This window comes from Rhodnius prolixus, unplaced genomic scaffold, assembly GCF_049639745.1.
Source record: "Rhodnius prolixus isolate KJV_2025 unplaced genomic scaffold, Rpr scaffold_19, whole genome shotgun sequence".
NCBI lineage: Eukaryota > Metazoa > Arthropoda > Insecta > Hemiptera > Reduviidae > Rhodnius > Rhodnius prolixus.
In genome coordinates this window covers 1,217,483-1,238,037 of record NW_027411584.1, presented here as the reverse complement: position 1 = coordinate 1,238,037, position 20,555 = coordinate 1,217,483, and the positions used below count along the sequence as shown (strand labels likewise).

The 20,555-nt window shown below is 36.7% G+C and overlaps 1 protein-coding gene and 1 non-coding gene across 3 annotated transcripts in view; both read right to left on the bottom strand.

Annotated features, from left to right (window-relative positions):
- Positions 1 to 20,555, bottom strand: part of LOC141448328 (lachesin-like) — a 201,359-nt gene that overhangs the window by 171,609 nt on the left and 9,195 nt on the right. The gene's annotated exons all lie outside the window — the stretch shown is intronic.
- Positions 11,962 to 12,148, bottom strand: LOC141448373 (U2 spliceosomal RNA). The gene has a single exon (XR_012454981.1). It is a non-coding gene; the product is annotated as a U2 spliceosomal RNA (small nuclear RNA).

The following is a 20,555-nucleotide window of genomic DNA, read 5'->3' as shown; positions in this document are numbered from 1 at the left end:
TAGGACCAACTTACACTCACATTTAATCATGCTGACGACTCACTAAAATTATGTAAGTCTACTTTACACTCATATTTAACCTTGCTGGGGACTCACTAGACTTATATAGGTCTACCTTACATTCACAATTAACCATGTTGAAGACTCACTGGACATAATATGTAGGACCAACTTACACTCACATTTAATCATGTTGACGACTCACTAAAATTATGTAGGTCTACATTACACTCATATTTAACCATGTTGGGGACTCACTAGCCGTACGTAGGACCAACTTACACTCACATTTAACCATGTTAACGTCTCACTAGTCATACTATGTAGGACCATCCTACACTCATATTTAACTACGTTAACGACTCACTAGACATATATAGGACCACATTACACTCACATTTAATCATGTTGACGACTCACTAGATATATGTAGGACCACCTTACACTTACATTTAACCATGTAGGTGACTCACTAGACATATGTAGAACCACCTTACACTCACATTTAATCATGTTAACAACTCACTGGACATATGTAGGATCACCTAACACTTACATTTAATCATGTTAACAACTCACTAGACATATGTAGGATCACCTTACACTCACATTTAATCATGTTAACAACTCACTAGACATATGTAGGATCACCTTACACTCACATTTAATCATGTTGACGACTCACTAGAGTTATATAAGACCACCCTACACAGCTATTCAACTTATTTTTTACCACATTACATGTAACCCATTATTAATCTATTATTTTGTCAATTTATCTACTACACATCTTCACATTAGTGAAGGAAGTAATTTAAGTAACTTGTTTTATTTACCCGGTTATCAACAATAACATCATTATATAAAATAAAATAAGTATAAAATTTTTCTGTTTATAATCAGATTGAAGAAAAAATCCAAATCCTGCCTATTATTGCTGTTCCCTGTTAGTATAAAGTACATATTCTAATCTTGAAATAACATCTCTAAAAATGCGTGTTGTCCAAATTGTAAGTTTGTCCTTTTTTGTTTTTTTACTTCTTCCTTTCACCGGAAATGATAAAATCTAAAGGTGACCATCATATTGTTCACAAAAGGACGTTTGCAAAACGATTTGCAGGTTTTTGAAAGGAAAATTGTTGGGAGGAAAAACAACAGAGAGCTTTTCGCCAAGTAAACAGTTTTCTTCGACTTGGATGTCGATCTGATTGTAGAATGGTGCTAAATGTAAGAACAATGGTAATATAACGTTGGGTGTGATTGGTACAATAAGATAAAGTTGGAAAACAAAGTTTGGAGCTCTCTCTCTCGCACAATTCCTCTCTCTATCTATCTCTCTCTCCATCGCAGCTCTTAAGATGGTAAAGTTTTTCTAAATTGATGAGGAAAATGTTTTGAAAAATTGATTTCGTTTAGAAATTGTCGGTAAAATTGAATACAAATTATTGAATTATCAACTGGAACTGTTCTTATCGATTGCTGCAAGTATTTATCACCTGTTAACTTGGGAATTTTGAAATTTTCTTGTCATGAAAGTGAAAACTTTCTTTTTTTTCTTTGAAATAATATTTAATAAGGAGTTTTACTCTAACAAATTTTCCGATGAAAAATATTTCATTTAGAACGATAAGTTTTATGAGTCTTAATTTTTTGTAGCTTTCACCGGAAATAACAGCCTAGAGGTCCCCTGGGGTTTCTCTTCCGGTGTGTTTAAGTGCGCCCACCATTCCAGAAAAAAAAAAATTGCAAGAAATTTTAATTTATAAAATATTCCCGCTTTGATTTTTAATTTTCATGGATTTTTTTCTTGAAAATTGGCTCCTCTAATTTTCCATAAGTTTTGCATATAGTAGTAGTTTTTTAACATTTCCTCGGGAAAATTTAGATAAGGGTAATTTTCAGTGAGGAGTGTGGGACGCTTGTGTGGAGACGCTCGTATAGTGTCATACGATGGAAAAGGACTTTTTTGTGGGCCAATCGTGGGCGTTTTTTTTTTTTGCAGCTCGGTTTTCAAACGGTCCAATAACGATGAATAATATGCACCTGTAATAGTTTTACCCTTTTCCAGATAGTCGATGAGGATTATTCCTTGCGAATCCCAAAAGACAGTCGCCATAATCTTTACGGCCGAAGGAACGGTCTTCGCCTTTTTTGGCGCAGATTCCCCCTTGGTAACCCATTGTTTAGAATAAATAATAATATAATAATAATAATTTTATTTGTATTTGGGAAGACCCATACAAAATGGAGTTTGGTTCTCCTCAATAAAACAATACACTTAGAGTGCATAATCTGACAGAGAGAGAGAGAGAAAAAGAAGAAAAACAAAACACAAAAAATAATAATACAAAAAGTAAAAAATAAAAACATCAAAAAGGAAAATAAAAGAAAAATAAATATAAATCTTCCAACAAAACAACATTAACTAATACATTAAGAATAGATATAAATAACTAAAATAATATGAAACTAACAGTTTATATAAACCAATAATAAATAAAAAATTACCCTTGTTTAAACTTTTGTAAATAAATTTAAACTTATAACTAATAATAACAGTAATAATAATAATAAACAGCTCACAAATTATCAGAAAAATCTTTGATCTGCAAAGTACTCAACAAACGGCAATTCCTTTAATTGTCGCTTTGGGATAAAAAACGTTCCAAGGAGCCTTGTTGCAAATTTTTCTTCAAGCTCTTAACTTTCCTTTTCTTCGAGATCTTCTTACTAGTCCCAGAAGTGTCGGTTCCAGTATCATCAATATTATCCCCAGAGTAAGTCAATTGGGGAGTCTTATCGCCAACTTTTTCCAAAAATAATTGAAGGTCTTCAAAAGAACTTATAGATTCTATTAATGCACCATCCGTAGCTCGAATAAAAATTCTACAATTTCTAAACCACACATATTTAAATCTATGCTTAGCTTGAATCTGTTTGACTTCTCTAAACAGCTGTGCATAATATGGGGACAACAATTCTGAAATATAAATAGGTTTTTTTTCTCCAGTTAAAGAAAAAATTTCAGAAGTTAACTGTAAATGCTTCAGCTTTTTCAACTTAATAAATTCCACTTTATCCAAATTAGTTACAAACTTTACTATTACTGTGTAAAAATCTGAGTGTTTAGCCTTGACTCGGTAGCAGTGATCTATCATATTCTCTCTATAAGGGAAATCAATAACTTGGCAAATCTTCTTAAAAATCTGCAAACAATTATTTCCTGCTGATTCCGGAACATTTAAGAGTCGAACTCCATTATTGAAACGTAAATACTGAATATTCTGATTATAGTGAAATTTAAGAGATTGAATTTCACCTTTTAATTTCTCATTTTCATTTTTAAGAACCTTAATATCATTATTACATACTTTAAAATTTTCAATTAAATTTGTAATAATTTTATTAAATTCTTCTTTACAGCTGATCATAAATGTTTTTTGATTTTCATCTATCTTGATAACTTCAGTTCGTAAGTCCTTCATTTGTTGTTCAAATGAATCAAACTTAGACAATAACAAATTTACCAGATCTTGACCCCCACCACTTTCATGCACGGCAACACGCAAACCCCCACTACCAGCTCCATCTACCTTCTTATCACCCATAATTGTTAATGCTCAACTTTTAAACAAAAAATTAGCAATTTCAAACTCAATTTTCTCCAAATGTTTTGCACTGATTTCACAACAACTTATATCACATTAAAGATCAGAAAAAGCACTTTAAAGTAGTACCAATCACATATGTAAAACTTTTTAAAAAACCATATAAAAAAATAAAATAAGAAGAGCAACGAAAAGTACGTGCACTCAGTACAACGGCTCGAACCAAACTCCACCCATTGTTTAGATTGTTCTTTGGTCTCAGGAGTGTAGCGATGTATCCATGTTTCATCCACAGTGACGAAACGACGCTTCTGGAACAGCTGCAAACCGTCCTTGCAACACTTCACACGATTTCGTTTTTGGTCAAGCGTGAGCAATCGCGGCACCCATCTTGCGTATAGCTTTGTCATGTCCAAATGTTGATGCGAAATATTATGTACCCGTTCCATTCGAGATGCCCACAGCACTAGCAATCTCACACACCTTCACTCTTCTGTCATCCATCACCATATCATGGATTTTATCAATGATTTCTGGAGTAGTAACCTCAACAGGGCGTCCAGAACGTTCAGCGTCACTTGTGCCCATATGGCCACTCCGAAAATTTTGAAACCACTTATAAACTGTTCTAATCGAAGGTGCAGTGTCACCATAATGTTTATCAAGCTTCTCTTTAGTCTCCTGAGGCGTTTTGCCTTTCATAAAGTAGTGTTTAATCAACACACGAAATTCTTTTTTGTCCATTTTTTTGAAAATCACTCAACTTCCTCGATTCAAACGAATGCCAAACACAAAGAAATAGACCGATCTGGCTGAAACTTGGTGTGTGTTCTTCCAAGAGATGCTACTAACTAAACATAACCTCGATACGCGCCAGTAGTGCTATCTCTCTGACTTTGCACGGACTTTTCAAACGACCTTCGTATCAGTGTAAGGTATCGCTTAATAAAATTTATTCAAATTAAGTTCGTAAGTGAAATTCTAAAGGAAATTAGTGATCCGGAAGTGCCCTTACAGCATAATAATAATAATAATAATAAAGGAAGAGATTAGCTACGCGGTTAGCGCACTGGACTCCCACGCGGAGGTCCCGGGTTCGAATCCAGCTGCTGACCCTTAGAGCTCTTCCTAGGAGCTTCTTACAGCTCACTGTCCGGTGATGGACAGTGTTGTCTGTAACGAGAGAACACTGTCCGGAGGCCGGCATTGCACTGAAAAAAAGCTCCGGGCGCTAATAACCTTAGATGTAAAACCTACAAAAATGTAAAACTCATTAAGATGCGGTTTTTCTGGCTAAATATTGTTAAGATAAACGATTTTTGCTTTTCTTTATAAAAAGAAGAAAATATTGTTTCTTTAATTTTTGGTCGAAGTTTTATTATTATAATAAATAATTGAGAACATTATGATGAAATTAAGAAGACAAGGGTTGTGCCCAACTTGGTTCGCCCTCAGTGTTTATAAAGGGCGCCGTATATCTCTAATGAATTACCTGACCTTTTCTAAACCTTGTAGGCTTTACTAAATGCCCTTCTAAATATTATTCATTAATATTATTATGCAGTAAAGTTTGAGATGTCTATTCAACTTAATATTTAAAGTAAAGTTGACAATTTTTCTTAAAATATTAAATTTTCTTAAACTGTGTTTTAGACTACTTATTTGAGCTTAAGAGGATCTTTTTTTTCTCCCCCAAGGACTTCTTCCCATTCTCAAGGAGGCAGCCAAGACCTTCAGAGTCAATACAAGTCTAGGCTAGCATTAGATTGTTCTAAAATTCTCTATTCCAATGATGAAGCTACCTATCCCTATATTTATTCCTGGGACTCCAGAATTATTATTTCTTTGTATTTGTATGTGAGCAATATATCTCACAAATGAAGAATAATCACATGAACCAGGTACTTGCCTGGCTCCCTCTATTAAGGAAGAGATTGAGTCTCAAGTCCCGTAAGTTTATTGGAACATACGGGGGTTACTATGGGAACATAAGGGTTTGCTATGCGCAGAATCATGAAACACAAGTATTGGCGTTTACGAAAAAAAAAAAACAGTATCTATATATCGTATCTTGCTTGGAGAATCTTAAGACACCTTAACTATTTCCTGCAGGATAGCCACTGTCCTGTTCTAGAAGCTCTAGATTAGATTACGCCCCTTACATGAAGTGTCTATAGCATACTACGTCAAGATTTATTCATAGAATGTTTACAATACAGATGTAAATGACATTGAGCTCGAGATTGCTTATAGATTCGTTCTATACCCGAATAGTTGCACATATGCACACTACCTTTGCAGGAATTAGGTTTACTATTTTAATACTATTTGTGATGTCCACATGCGGATTGCCAAGGTTACTGTGCTCTTTACGCTGGTATGCCAGAAAATAGGATTAAAGATTACTAGAACGTGACACAACCTAACTGAGACAGGTCAAAAAATCTTGACGAAATCAATTTTCAAGCTCTGAGAATATGGCTGCATTTCAGAATCATTTCTAGATCACCTACAACTTCCTTCAGCAGTAAAGTTCTACACAATATTAAAACCGGAAAGAGGAATCAAACAAAGACCAAAGAAGATTAACTATACTTACGCACAACAAACAAACATACGCACAATAGGAAGTGTGAGTAATGTTTTGTTGTAGTAAAGCGAAGGAAGTGGAGGTGAGATGGAGAATTGACCCCAGCCTAGCGCACCCTGTGGGTCACTGAATATCTCATGTGTTGTATATATATGTATATATCGCAACAACCACTACAACTAGCTACAGCAGCAAAAGGAAACCCATTCTCGCACTGAACCCGCGCGCACCCACACACAAATACCCAGAACTCTGGTTGTTACCAACCCACCCAGAAAGGACCCGGGGGGGGGGTCAGTCGGCGCAATCTGTTTGGGATACAAAGTTTTGTACAATTGATAAAGCTTTAGCAAAGGTTTGGTTTTTGTTCAAACCATGCTCGCTCTATTTCCTGCAGCGTGGTTTTGTTTGCAGCAACATCAATCTTTTTGCCCCCTCTCACTTCCTCATCTCTCTCTCACTCTAACACACTCACTTCCTCTCGCATTTTCTGTGTGCGTATATTTTTTCTCAAGTGCGTCAATGTGAGTGAATTGTTAGCGTAGATTTCCTGAACTAGCCTCCCGCCCCGCCCCCAACATAAACCAACTTAAAAACTGCTACAAATAAACTATATTCACAATGACAAATTTCAACAAAACAAAAACTAAAGGGGGAACTGAACGAACAAACATACGACCCATTCACCAAAAACATAAACATGTTCTATCATGATTAACCAGCCTAAAACTAGCTATTGTCATGTTACAACATGTGTGTAAAACAATATATAGGTAAATAACTCTTTCAAATATTTCTATTCATCCTATGGAAAATATTTTGGAACAACATATAAAATAGCAAACGACTATAAAACCTGAAAAGGGTTTTAAATATTCATAATTTAGGTAAAGCTACATAATACATTGTTCTATTTTTTTTGGAACTCACTATTATTTTTTAGTAAGAGAATTTTTTGGGGGGGCGTTTATTTGTGCTAAAATCAGCGCGTTGGCGCTATAAGTAACAATGATAACAATAGAGTAACAAATGAAGCAGACGAGTGGAGTAGTTACTCAGTAGTAACATTCCAAAACATTATACTGTTAGTCACTATTTTCACTAGAGTGGTTAGAGGCTAGACCCGCAAAGCTAAGATGTATTGTTGGTTTAGTAGGTTCGATTCCCTGTCTCTAGGAGTTAGATTTTATTTAATGGTTAATATGAGAAATTTACAGTAAAGTATGTTAGGCGGGTTATAGGCTAGACCCGCAAAGCTAAGATGTATTGTTGGTTTAGTAGGTTCGATTCCCTGTCTCTAGGAGTTAGATTTTATTTAATGGTTAATATGAGAAATTTACAGTAAAGTATGTTAGGCGGGTTATAGGCTAGACCCGCAATGCTAAGATGTATTGTTGGTTTAGTAGGTTCGATTCCCCGGTCTAGGCCTTGGATTTTATTTAATGGTTAATATGAGAAATTTACAGTAAAGTATGTTAGGCGGATATAGGCTAGACCCGCAAAGCTAAGATTTATTGTTGGTTTAGTAGGTTCGATTCCCCGGTCTAGGCCTTGGATTTTATTTAATGGTTAATATGAGAAATTTACAGTAAAGTATGTTAGGCGGATATAGGCTAGACCCGCAAAGCTAAGATTTATTGTTGGTTTAGTAGGTTCGATTCCCCGGTCTAGGCCTTGGATTTTATTTAATGGTTAATATGAGAAATTTATAGTAAAGTATGTTAGGCGGATATAGGCTAGACCCGCAAAGCTAAGATGTATTGTTGGTATAGTAGGTTCGATTCCCCGGTCTCTAGGTCTTAGATTTTATTTAATGGTTAATATGAGAAATTTATAGTAAAGTATGTTAGGCGGATATAGGCTAGACCCGCAAAGCTAAGATGTATTGTTGGTTTAGTAGGTTCGATTCCTGGTGATGGTCTTGGATTTTATTTAATGGTTAATATAAGTAAATTTACAGTAAAGTATGTTTGCTAGTCGCCTCATACTAGGACACCTAATTTGATAGTTGGACGTAAAGCCCTACTGTCAAAACAGGCAATTACTTTACTTTTACTTCACCACAGAGATCAAGAGGCCACTGTCTCTTAAGGCGTCTTATCCGGGTTGTCAGGAAGAGTTCTAGAAGAAAGATTTTGAGCTAGAGGATTTGCGTGTGATTGCAGGCTGAAGTGGAGTTTCCTATATCCTAAATCAAAAAAAGGGATGTTAAGGTCAGTGTGTATAGTCCAGGTTGGAGCCATAAAATGGAGCATTGACAAAAGTTTGAAGTGTATTAGATTGTAGCGATTGAATCCTTAGAAGTTTGGAGCGTTTGGTTGGAACCCCACAGCTCTATTCCATACGCCCAGATGGGGTTTTCAAAATAGAAGTATAAATCAGTCTTTTGTTGTCTAGAAAGAGTTTAGATCTATAGAGGATTTATATGAGATTGCTGGCTGAAGTGGAGTTTCCTGTATCGTGTTTTAGCAACTTGTGCGGTGACAAAAGGAATGTTAAGGTCAGTGTGTGTAGTCCAGGCTGGGAGACCTGAAATGGAGCGTTTACAATAGTTCGAAGTATTTTAGATTGAAGAGATTGAATCCTTTGGAGATATGGTGCGTTTGGTTGAACCCCACAGCTCTATTCCATACACCCAGATGGGTATTTAAAACAGAAGTATCTTGATCAGTAATCTTGTTGTCTAGAGACAGTTTAGATATATCGTCTAAATTGTTGCAGGAAAATAGTTTCCAAATAAAAATTGCTAGAAAAGACAATCAATTAGAAAATGAAAGGAAATCGCAGGAACTGTTTACGAGTAAATCTCCCGGAAACTGAACCAATTGACTCACTAATGTGGCACTTCCGGTTAGCGTATTTAGTCTAAATAAAGCTTCGATCCCATTGCGGCACCTAATGATAGTATAGAATTTGAAGTTTCAGCGTATTACCCACGGGTCAATTCGTGAAAACTGATTTTTCGCAAATGACCTTACACTCTAAATTCCCAATCAAAATTTGAAATTTTAAATTGGGTCGATTGCAATACTTGAAGGGAGAGAGAGAGAGAGAGGAAAGTAATAAAAATTTTGTATTTCTAGGAATGGTTAGGAAGAATCACGAAGTATACTGGATATGGGGAGTTCAGTTACTGTGAGTTACACAGCTGTAAGGAAGTCATGTAAAATATTACAATAGTAGCACATAACAGCTGATGCAGTTAAAGTGGTAATGTTTTTTACTTGTCAATATTGTCGATATAGGTTATCGGCGAGGTGAAGAAAATAACAGTTGGTAAGATGCGAAGAAAACTAAAAAAAAGGGCAGAAAACTTAGCGATGTTAGGAGGCACCAGCCTAGCTTATAGGCTGATCCGAAGAGATTCAGGACTAGAGTAAGGTTTTAGGGACACAGCTAGGGTTTGTGGGGGTGGAAGATGTGTTTGGAAGAGAAAACTCCAGAGTACAGGACGATCTCCAGACTGGAGAGGATGAGAGCTGGAAAACACTGGAAGGAAAGCCTTCGTCTTAGTATAGATGCAGCTCACGATCTTACTTTAATACCGCGGCAGGAGGGGCCGGGATAAGACACCAAAGCGAGTTTCATCCTCCTTTTCCTTCCATCTGAGAGGGAGGCGTCAAAGAACCCCCCCCCCCTCCTCCCTGACCAAAATACTCAACACACAACCAAAACATCTTAACTCCCAACTCCTTTACAGCAAAGCAGGCTATAGGACCTTTAGAACTCTCTGTCCTGTATTCATATACATGCAGTACTGTAGCCCAAACCCGATAGAAACTGGGAAACCCAACCCAACGCAGAACCCAAGTAAAGGAGCCGTAACCTTCTTGAATAATAATGTTCAACCCCCAAACCAAGGGTCCAGCCACTAAGATATCTCTCCCCCCCAATTCCAAGACCTACAACAAGTCCCTTGGTCCATCCTTTTTGTAACCCACGCTGTCTTCACCCATTCTTCTGAGTAAACCACGTTGATCTAGCAAGTTTTACCATTTCTATGAATTATAACTATACTCCATCAGATGGTGTAATAAGATACCTGGAGGCCTCATATATTGTCTTCAGAAATTCGTGTTTCTAAACTGACATAAAAATAAATAAATAAAAAAGAAAACCTGTAAGTAAAGTAATTGCCTATTTTTTCAGGCGGGCTTTAAGTCCAACTACCTATTAGGTGTCGAGTGCAGAGCGACTAGCAAACATACTTTACTGTAAATTTCTCATATTAACCATTAAATAAAAATCCAAGGTCTAGAGACCAGGGAATCGAAACCAATAAACCAACAATACATCTTAGCTTTGCGGGTCTAGCCTATAACCCCTAACATATGTATTTTACTGTAATTTTTTTTTATTAACCATTAAATAAAATCCAAGGCCTCTAGACCGGGAATCGAACCCACTAAACCAACAATACATCTTAGCTTTGCGGGTCTAGTCTATAACCGCCTTACATACTTTACTGTAAATTTCTCATATTAACCATTAAATAAAATCCAAGGCCTAGAGCAGGGAAATCGAACCCTCTAAACCCACAATACATCTTAGCTTTGCGGGTCTAGCCTATAACCCCTAACATACTTTACGATAAATTTCTCATATTAACCGCATTAAATAAAATCCAAGGCCTAGAGCAGGGAAATCGAACCCTCTAAACCCACAATACATCTTAGCTTTGCGGGTCTAGCCTATAACCCCTAACATATGTATTTTACTGTAATTTTTTTTTATTAACCATTAAATAAAATCCAAGGCCTCTAGACCGGGAATCGAACCCACTAAACCAACAATACATATTAGCATTGCGGGTCTAGTCTATAACCGCCTTACATACTTTACTGTAAATTTCTCATATTAACCATTAAATAAAATCCAAGACCTAGACCGGGGGAATCGTACCCACTAAACCAACAATACACCTTAGCATTGCGGGTCTAGCCTATAACTGCCTAACATACTTTACTGCAAATTTCTTTTATTAAACATTAAATAAAATCCAAGGTCTAGACAAGGAATCGAACCTGCTAACCAACAATACATCTTAGCTGTGCGGGATACGTAGTATCTTAACCGCTCGGCTACCGTGGCGCCTGTATAAAATAATAAAAAAATAAGTATAATATATGACAGTTAATACAACAACAACAAAAGTAGCATGAAAGGATAAATATATATAAGCCTTAGTAATGTGTAGTAATAAAATATTATAATAAAATATTGTACACAATTTATTACAATTTGTGCTTTGGTGTAGGTTAGTAGAGCAAAAGGAGAGAATATGTCGGGTGAAGCCAGGTATTGCTGTACTACAAGGTAATCCCGGCCTTCATAACTCCTTGCTAGAGTAAGGGCAAAGAAAAAGGGCTATATAGGGACAACCAACATGCTGCTTTAAAAGCAAGCTAAAAAGTACATCACATATATGTGTGTGTGGTGAGAAATAAACATCATATCTAGGCGCGCGTGTCGGTATGTGTGTGTATGTGGAACCCCTAAAAGCTGTGAATTCCAGAAAAAGAAAAAATCTTATAACACAGACCCAGGAGTAGAGAGCTGATAAAAAGGAAAGAGCCGCTAGATATTATTCTATTGTGGCCATGTACAATTCATAGGGTCTTAACTTCTTTTTATTCTCTCTTTCATTTTTAGTTTTTCTTCTTTATTATTAATATTTCACTTTATTTCCTCTCTAATATTTGGTAAGAAAAAAACAGGATACTCCTTCTTTGGATTAAAATTAGAACCGGAAAAAAAAGCATTTATGTTAAACTAATCAATAAAGGAAGTAACGATTTTAGATCCAGTTTTAAGGAAGTTAGCGAACAAATGGGCGCACTTTTCAAGCGAAGATCTTTATAATGAGGAATACAAGGATAATGTACCAGAGATTAGGGTGATAAGAACAGATACTACCCTTTTGATCTTAGCTAAAAGGCCGAGAAGCGCCACGGTATCCGAGCGGTTAAGATACTAGACCCGCAAAGCTAAGATGTATTGTTGATTTAGTGGATTCGATTCCCCCGGTCTTAGGGCTTGGATTTTATTTAATGGTTAATACAAAAAAATTACAGTAAAGTATGTTTGCTAGTCGCCTCCGTCCACGACACCTAATTGGGTAGTTGGACGTAAAGCCTGCCTGAAAAAATAGGCAATTACTTTACTTTTACAACGATAATATTCATCAATGTTAAGTGCGTTCTTGTATAGATTAAAATTTCCCAGAAAAAGGGGGGATACTGAGTTATCGAGACTACAGAATAACAATCAACGGAAGTCGTGTGAGTATTCATTAAACAGATTTTTATTTGTTTGCCATTAATTAGAAACATAAGTTCATTAAGTCCATTTTTTTGTATTTATGCAGCCAGCCTGGATTTTGTCAACAGAATCAACAGCTACACAAAGAACTAGAACTACCAATAGTGACTAGAATTTATAAGCAACAGCGGCTAACCTTATTTCAAACCTCCGAAAACAACATCACTTCAAAGAATTGGTTACAAACTCACAGGCAGAAGACTTAAACCTAGACTAATACAGGACGTTCATTGAGATCAGTGACTGATAATAATATTTAAATTTCCATCAAGCAGCCAGTGAGAGGCCGTTTCCTCCACTTTCTGACACAATCTGCACAACGGTTCCGAGCTAATAAGCCCCAATTTGAACAGATGTTTGCTGAAAACCGTGAATAGGCCTGCGATCAGAGTATCATCTGATTTCTACCCCTGCACAGGAGTTTCTTCGGTTCTTAGTTATCACAGTCAAGGCATCATGTGCTCTTGCCGTGTTTGATCCCCCCCTCCCCAGGACACATCACCCAGTTCTTTTTATGCTCTCTCTTTCTCTCTCTCTTTCCAGATCCACAGTCTCTTGAGAGCCACACCAAATGCACTCCTCATAAGTCCTCATATTCTTGCAAAAAATATCTCTAGAACAGAGATTTGGTTTTGTTTTACTAGGGGTTTTAAACAAATATTGTTCATGAACTTTTTTATGGGCTAGAATCAGTTTTAATGGCATCGAAACGCTACTTTAGCTTGAAACCCACACAACGGGAAGGCATATTTCCCTTAATTTAAAAGACTCTCTAGACTTTGCAAGAAGAGATTATTAGCAGAAGAAGAAGGAAAAGTCTTAATTTTCCAAAGATACTTTGTTCAATTTTCTCTTGAACCATAAAAACCTTGCTTTCTTTTTAAATTTAGAAAATTGAAAAGTTTATTTACAATTTAAAAACAGTTGTAAAAATATATATGTACAAAAGGAGGTTTCAGGCTGCATTGCCCATATACTCTCCACAACAATGATTTTTACTTTGATAAATAGTCCAAACTTAATGTAAGGCAAAAAAAACTTACAACTTAGAGTTAAATTGTAGCAGGATATGTTTTGGCCTTTTGTGCTTATATTTTTTATAACTAAGTGAACTTAAGTTATAGTCTAGAATACTTCTTACATGTGGGTAGGGACTGTGTATACAGGAAGTTACACATTTTTCCGCAGCTCTAAAGATAAATGTAGACACAACTGGCAACATCAAGTGCTACATGTAATGTAGTCTACGGGTGTCCACCCTGGGATATGACCCAACTAGTCTTAAGCATTTAGCATTTTGTTTTCTTAAGCATTTAAATTTAGAAAGAATTCATTAAAATTACATATATATATACACAATAAGAAGAATAATGAAACATTATGTTCAATACGTATAAGGGCAAAACACATGGTCAATGAGGTACGACTCAGTGTGACGTACGACTGCACGAGGTTCAAGCTGTTCTTAAAAAAGTACTTAGTTTTTCATGTTCACGCCTCGTAGGTTTACAAAAAAGAAAGCAAAAGTGAAAGCAAAATGAAAGCAAACATGATTAGTTGTATGAATGTTTTAAATATTTATTTGTTTCTAAAGTTTGGCTTCCAAATTTCCTAGCAAAGAACAACAATAAATGAACAAACGAAACTTGTAAAGAAACTAAGTAAAAATTAAACAAAGAAGTTTGTTAAACATTAAATAAGGCACGCCTACCACCACACCTATGGAAGAATATGGCTGAATTCTGGAAGTTTGTAGCGTGGATAAAATGGAGCAGAGAGTATGGTGGAAGTGAAGCGAAGTAAGTATATAATTCAGGAGTTGTTGTTCGTATATATCCCTCTTGTTAATATGAGGCGTGTACGCGTGAGATGCGCAGAGGATAGTGAATAGTACATTGTTCTGCTCACAGCGCAGCGTGAATATGTGTAAGAGGTAAAGTTAAATATTCCATTAACATGGAGCAATTAGTTGTACGTAGTAGAAGGCACGGTTGTTAGGATTGCGCCGTTGGCTTGGATGGTGGTGATTGCCTGGGCCATCCAGGGAATGGTGGAGAGTTTTCTTCCTGCAGGAGCTGCAAGCAAGAGAAGCATGAGAGAATGAGAGAATTAGTGAGCTTGCGGATGGATATATATATGTATATAATGGGTGAGACAAAACTCTTTCAGCTTTGGAGGAGAAGGTCATGCTGGGGAGAAGGAAGGTAGGGTTAACAAGTAAAACTGCTGGAGAGTGTACCTCCTGGTAAACATGATATACGAGGGCCATCCCCGTCCATATTCCAGAGTAAGCTCTCTCCATGGCTAAGTAGCCTGGATACATGCGCGCCCAAATACATCCATCCAATCTCCCCCAAGGCTTCTTCTACATAAAACTTGCTCTGCTCTAGCGCCTTTAAATTTATATGGACACCATTAAATGGTAGCAAATTCACATGTACCAGTATAGCTCACATACTAACTCACCTCCTATACTGAAAACTCCGCCTTAAATGAGCAAACTATACCTATAATAACTCACAAATATAACTTAAACTCTCCGGCCTAATTCACTCTGCCACCGGTGAGAGCGCTTTCACCATCATCTTCTCTTCTCCTCCGAACTACCACAAACCCAGTTCAATAATTATCTTCATTCATTACGTGCTGGAGATGGATGTTCCGAGATCTCCTCAACGTTCCTGGGAAAATCTCTTATCACAATTGACGTAATCCAATTTTCTTGAAATTTTTTCTTGAAATGGGTTAAAAACCACAAAAATGGATTCAATAAAACGTCACTTCCGGTTTGCAGATTTTCCGCAAATTCTTGGAAAGTTTACTTACATTATTGGAAACCTTCCAGTTTTTAGCAGCTGAACGATTTCTCTAGGAGGTACCGCTTTTGTAAGAGCACAGAATTGAATTGAATAAATATTTATTACAATAAATATATACATAAAATAAATATAGAAGTATAAATGTATAATACATGTTAACCTTCTTAGCTGAGTGAAGAAAGAGAAAAGTTAGGTGAGGAGGATTGGAATGCAGGGGAAAAAGGAGAGGAAAAACCTGCAGCTGTAAGAAGCATAGAAACAACGACAGATTGAGTATTAAAACGAACCATACATATGTGAATCACAAGCGACAAACGATCTAAATTTGAGCTCACTTTGTACAATACAAAACTTTGCTGAAACAAATATGGACTTACGAATTAGAGTAATGGGTTACGCTCAGTATTCTAACCTCTACCAAATCTAATCCTTACCTTATAATCCAAAATCATTAAAAAAAAAAAAAATCAAAGTCACCAACACCTGAAGTTACGGAACTTTTTTCAGTACACTGCTCGACAGTGTTCTCTCGTTACTGACAATGACAGAGATTCGAACCCGGGATAAGTAAGTGTGCTGTAAGCATCAAAAGTACAATTTGAGAGTTTTAGAGTAAATCTCCCCCATAAAACCACACACTGAACAGGAAAAATCATTCCAGTAACCTGACGTATTTCCAGCGGAAGTTCCCCTCCAAAGCGCAATGTCCGGCGGGGGGGGGGGAGGACTAATGTCTTTATGTTGTCGACAATGACAGACCTCAGAAAGAGATTCGAACCCGGGATCTTCACGTGGGAATCCAGTACGCCTAATCACTTAGTTAATCTCTTCCGTTTTTCGATTCATAATATTGTAGGGGCGGATGTTGGTCTAGTGGTCAAGAGAGTGGTTTTGTAAGTGGGAGATCCTTATTTTTTTTTTTTTTTTTGCGCATCAACAGCTGAGGTTATTAGCGCCCGGAGCTTTTTCCAGTGCACTGCCGGCCTCCGGACAGTGTTCTCTCGTTACAGACAACACTGTCCATCACCGGACAGTGAGCTGTAAGAAGCTCCTAGGAAGAGAAAATCTAAGGGTCAGCTGCTGGATTCGAACCCGGGACCTCCGTGTGGGAGTCCAGTATGCTAACCTCATAGCTAATCCCTTCCCTCCTTATTATTATTATTTTCTTTTTTCTTTTTTTTTTTGGCGCATCAACAGCTGAGGTCATTAGCGCCCGGAGCTTTTTCCAGTGCACTGCCGGCCTCCGGACAGTGTTCTCTCGTTACAGACAACACTGTCCATCACCGGACAGTGAGCTGTAAGAAGCTCCTAGGAAGAGAAAATCTATTATTATTATTATTATTATTATTATTATTATTATTATCCCACTGTTAGAATCCCGCGTATGACTTTATTTGTTAGAAAAAAATTGTTTATAGTAAAGTATGAGCCAAGATACCCGTCCCTGATTGGTAGTTAGACGTGAAGGCCCGCCTGAAAAAATAGGCAATTAATTTACTTTATTTACATAAAACGAATTGTGCATTTCGATAAAATGCACTTCAGTGGGAAGCATAACAATGACTGTCCCCGGAACTACGTCAAGAAGCTTTTTAATATATTATGCAGTTCATGTAAGCATCAAAAGTACAATTTGAGAGGTTTTAGAGTAAATCTCCGCCATACACCACACATTGAACAGGAAAAATCATTCCTATTTCCAGCGGAAGTTCCCCTCTAAAGCGTAATGTCCGGCGGAGGAGGGGGGACTAATGTCTTTATATTAACTGAAAAAAATTTAGAAAAAGCAAAAATTCTTACGTAAGTTGCAGTAATAGAAAAGCGCAAGAAAATTAAGTTTAATTTTTTTTAAAAAGTCTGCCAATGGTGGAAAAAGGAAAATAGAAATTGGTTTAGGGTAAAAGAAAAATCAACAATTAAGGTTAACGTGAGTTTATTACGTTCAAAGGAAAAATTCTATGATATTAGAAAATTTACCAATTAGAATTGGAAACAGCAGAATGTTTTTCGTTTGAGTTGTTTTTTCTCATTTTTATTTCGATTTTTTTTTTCCGGACGATCGGAAAGGTTTGGTACTTTGTAGCAGATATGGGGGGGAGGGAGAACTAGGTCTGTGGTATAGGGCAGCTACACATACACACAGAAACGCCCCCCAAAACAAGGAAAAAGAACAAAGCAATAGGGTCAATGGTCAATTTAGAGACAACGACACACCCACTCACACACTATTGGACAACCAGCTCCCCCCCAAGCAATATTGCTTTTCAATTTAATTTCTTTCTATTGATTGGCTGGCTGGCAAGGAACAAGGACCAATCGCTTGTACTCCTTCTTATTTCCGTGCACAGTGCTCTCCTCTTCTATCTAAAACATGAGATCATGAAATGCTAATCAAAATCCATTATACAAAATTTCATTACGTCATGAATAAATATTAAGTTACATGTTGGAAAACTAAGTAAAGCAAATAATGTATAAAAGGAAAATTGTCAGCTTAATGTAATTTTCTTTCTCTCGTCCTTAGAAAAGTTTATTTAATCTTAGCGTATTTTCTTAAGATAGACGGTATTAAAATAGATTGAAATTCTGTCCAACATTTTGAAAGAAAAGAAAAAAAAATAGTCATTCCATTTTCTCTTCTAAGGGGAGATCTTAAGTATATTTTCTTCGACGCCAAAAGATGGTGCTTTATTTCGATTTATCCAAATTCAGGAATCTGAGGCGAAATCATTAAAAATAATAAATAAATAACTGAGTCCTTGTGCAATCTATTATTTCTGAATAAGGTTTCCCGTTTAATTGACAGGAAGAGATCCTAAACTTTTTAATTTAGGATGAAAAAATAAATGCCAGTTTCAGTCATGATAAACTTTATTGTACCGGAGCTTTCGACCTAGGGACTAAGTCATTTTCACGGCTAATTTACAATGTACTTTGACTCTGAGTCACATTCAGTCTATGAACAGACAAGACAGAAGACACATCAACCCTCTAATGATGTAAAATATTACATTGTAAATTAGCCCTGAAGATGACCCAGTCCCTAGTCCAGAAATCTCTGGCATAATAAAGTTTATCATGACTGAAAGTGGCAGTTATTTGTTTCATCCTATTGAAACTAGGAATCAGTCACCAAAAATAATGAACAGTACTTTTCAATTTATATATACTCGTATATAGCTGATATTCTTTACATTTATAAAACTCCAAGTTTTTGAAAATTCGTTTTTCCCAATTTTCCAAATGTTTAACGCTCGTATTTCCGCCCTCATCAGTGGCCTCTCTCTCTAAAATTATATTGAATTATATGCTATTTGTTACATTCTGATGTGGTTACGCTCAGATGACTGTAATGGAGATTATCCTGCCATTCTTGCTTAAGTTTGTTTGAGGTGGTTACACGTTAGATTTAAGACATTTGTGTCTTTACTGTATTTAATTAAGACAAGAACTTTTAAGACAGTTGGAGTATAAATGTATAATGACGTAGTACAATCACATGACATTACTTCCGGTTTATCTGTGTCTGGAAAACAATCGTTGCAATTGCAATAAGATGAATAGCACTCATGTTATTTTAAAGAAAGACGCTGTATTGGAAATGATCTTCTAGAGAAATACTCGTAGGAGGGATTCGGCTAATAAATGACAGGATTTTCGTGATGGTATACTGAAGGAAGGGAAATTAATTGGATGGAAGCCTAGGATGTGCTTCAGGGGCAGAAGATACGACGGAATGAAGCTCCTCTCCCGAATACATACAAACCCACAACTGAATAGATGAAGTATTTCTAATAATTAGTTCTACTAAGATAACTATCTCGGCCTTTTGGCTAAGATCAAAGTGTACTAAGATAACTAATAGAAAAGTAGGGGCTCTAGTGGTCAAGAGCGTGGCTTCGTGTGTTGGAGATCCCCAGTTCGAATCCCGCATATGACTACTTTTTTATTTGTTATAAAAAAATTGTTTTTAGTAAAGTATGGGCTTCCGCCCCAGTCCACCGACACCTAATTGGTATTTGGACGTTAAGCCCCGCCTGAAAAACTAGGAGATTACTTTACTAATACAAAAGTAAAATTATTATATTAACTGGGTAGCTAAACGTGGATTGGACATGAGCTTACTTGTTACCCAATGATAGTAGCGGACACACTAGTGCAGAACAAATGAGGATGCCAGCAAGTGCTGAATAAAGACCTGCGAAGGGCGCTACTGAGATCAGCCAATAGTAGACTACCAAGAAGTTCAAAGGGGCGCTACTGAGATCAGCCAATAGTAGACTACCAAGAAGTTCAAAGGGGCGCTACTGAGATCAGCCAATAGCAGACTACCAAGAACTTCTAAGGGCGCTACTGAGATCAGCCAATAGTAGACTACCAAGAAGTTCAAAGGGGCGCTACTGAGATCAGCCAATAGCAGACTACCAAGAACTTCTAAGGGCGCTACTGAGATCAGCCAATAGCAGACTACCAAGAACTTCTAAGGGCGCTACTGAGATCAGTCTATAGCAAACTACCAAGAACTTCTAAGGGCGCTACTGAGATCAGCCAATAGTAGACTACCAAGAAGTTCAAAGGGGCGCTACTGAGATCAGCCAATAGCAGACTACCAAGAAGTTCAAAGGGGCGCTACTGAGATCAGCCAATAGCAGACTACCAAGAACTTCTAAGGGCGCTACTTAGATCAGCCTATAGCAGACTACCAAGAACTTCCTGAACGAATCGCCGTCTGTCCTTGTAATGAGTACGTTTCTCTTAGATTGATCATTTTTATTTCAGATATAATTACTTAAGCTCCCTAGTTATTTATTTGTATGAAGAATTTCAGACTTTATTTTTCCTTAGAGTACCCACAGACAGTCATTTAGCGTAGAGAATCCTGCAACCGGAAGTAAGACTGTACGGAATAAGTTTTTTTCACCCAAAAACACACATACATATACGTGCTACACTTAAAAGCACTTTTTTTAAGCTCGAAAATATCTTAAAACGTGGTATTTTGGGTATAAAAAATATATATATATATATATATATTGGCACGATTGTAATAGTTTCTGATGAAGAGAGAAAGGTAAAAGAGTTGAAAATTGGTTTCAATTTGCACAATGAATCAACTTATTTGTCAATCCATCAATCAGAGACTGTCAATCAATCACAGTAACTGTTATCTTTATTTAGAAAACTATTGGTAGATTGCGCCTTCATCATGCACAAACT